We start from the raw sequence: 2,049 nt of genomic DNA, 5'->3' as shown, positions 1-2,049 counted from the left end.
CTATGATTGTGTGTGTGTGTGTGGGTCTGTGTTTGGGGGGTGGGGGGTGGAGGGTTCTAAACCCTAACAATCCAGGTAGCAGCAAAACAGACACGTGCACTCAAATTCACAGACATATACCACGTCCCGCTGGGTCTAAAGAGTTCCGTGTGACTCCTTTCATGCGTCATGAACACACACACACACACACACACACGTGTGTAGGTATTTACAACCATTTCTGGTGTTGGTGGTGATTTTCTTTTAGCACCAGTTGTGCTAATTAGCAGTAAAGCCAGTCCTGATGAGGCAGAACCTCATTTCTCAGTCTGTGGTTTGTGTTAGGGCGTAGACGTGGACGGCGTTTAGGTGGAGCCTAGGATTAGGAGGTACCTAGTAATGGATAACAACATTTGAATGATGGATTTGATTCTGTGAGTTTGTGCAAATGCTTAAGATACTTTACTAATTAGACATTACTGAGTAACGACACATGGATGAGAAAATCTAAGTCCTCATATGAATATCGCTCCTCTCTAACGTTATCACCTCAGCTGGCAATAACCATTCAGATTTACTTTAAACATTTACCTGCATTTAAAAGAATCATAATCACACGACCGCTCCTGCCAGACAAAATGCACTTCCTGCCAAATGTCACGTTCCAAATGCAAAACAGTTGATTTTTACGGCGTTTCATCGTGTTTGGCCACGCGGGGGCGCACAGAGAGGAAGGGAGTCGCACTGCTTCTTTAAAAGTGCAACTCAGTCCACAATGCAAAACCTAAATAGGGAAATACACATCTATATATTGTACACAATTGTAAACAGGTGATGCATGTAATTAGTCTGATTATTCAATCCAATCTCTGAGGTGTCCTGATTGTGACAACGATTCCGATAACTATTAAAAAACATCCGTAATACACTAGATATTTATTTATAACAAACAAAAACAAAATATTCCAGGAAAGTAAAATTCAAAAAATGTAAAATGTATAATGTAAGCAAATGGTGTCAAACAGAGTTTCTTGTGAGGATATATATATTTAATATATTCGCAGAGCACAACACATTCAGTGTAATTCAGTGCACAGAGAAATTAATGGCAGTAACAGAGACACGCACACACTGACAACGCCCCTTTCATTTCCAACGTACAACGAAGAGTTGGAGCGAGAAGCGGAATTAAGATCCGTGTCAAAAAAATACTCACGGGCAAAAGGCATGAGCGGTAAACTGAATTAAATACTCCATTAAATTTACTTTAAAATAAAAATAAAATGAGAAAACAATCTCACATCCTCGATCATATTGTTTTAAATATGTTTGGCATATTTAAAATGATCCTGACAGACGGACATCTGGGATGAAAACGCGCCTCTAGTCCGGTCCACTAAAAGTTATAATAATGGTGTGAATACGTTTTTTAAAAAAATGTAACGTGAATAAATGAAGGCGTTAAAATAAGAACCAACTACAAATGTCAGGTTAACTCACCGAGTTTGGAGCGAAAATACCGCTGCGTGGAGATCAAGATGAGACTTGGAGGATCAGGATGGAAAAGCTGTGTGAAGTGGGATTTAAAAATGCAACAAAAAAAAGTAGCATTAAATCAGCAAAAAAAAAGAAAAGAAGGGAAAACGGTAGGCAATTGCCAGAAAGCTGGGAGCTGGAGGTCTCACTGTAGCGGTGTTAAAATAAGGGGGGGAAAAGTTTGGAAATGCACGTTGGCGCGTCCGTGCGTCGGCCGGGAGCGCGCGTGGGAGGGCCGAGTTCCAGATGGGTGTGGTCTCGGATTTAATTTGCTGGGATAAACTGTGTATATATGTCTGTGTGTTTAAGGCTTAAGACCCTGGGAGAGGATGGTATGCACACATTTGTACATTATATATATATATATATACTTCCTCAGCAACACTGCCCTCTACTTGTATTTTCTCTTCTTAAAGTGGTCTGGAAACCTGTGTTGAAAACCTTGTTGGTGACAGTAATTCAACCTAAAGGACAACAACTGGTCTCAACATCCATGAAATGGGAGGTGGACCAAAAACGATTGTACATTTAAAT

General features: G+C 40.3%; 1 protein-coding gene across 1 annotated transcript in view; it reads right to left on the bottom strand.

Annotated features, from left to right (window-relative positions):
- The window catches only part of emp2 (epithelial membrane protein 2), a 9,927-nt gene extending 8,200 nt beyond the window's left edge, over positions 1–1,727 (bottom strand). Inside the window, exon 1 of the mRNA XM_008330111.3 lies at positions 1,480–1,727. The gene's annotated coding sequence lies outside the window, so the exon portion shown is untranslated. The remainder of the gene's footprint in view (positions 1–1,479) is intronic.
- Between the last annotated feature and the right edge of the window lie 322 nt (positions 1,728–2,049).

The sequence above is a fragment of the Cynoglossus semilaevis genome, chromosome 17 (genome assembly GCF_000523025.1).
Source record: "Cynoglossus semilaevis isolate Cse_v1.0 chromosome 17, Cse_v1.0, whole genome shotgun sequence".
NCBI lineage: Eukaryota > Metazoa > Chordata > Actinopteri > Pleuronectiformes > Cynoglossidae > Cynoglossus > Cynoglossus semilaevis.
This window is presented reverse-complemented; position numbering and strand designations above follow the sequence as displayed.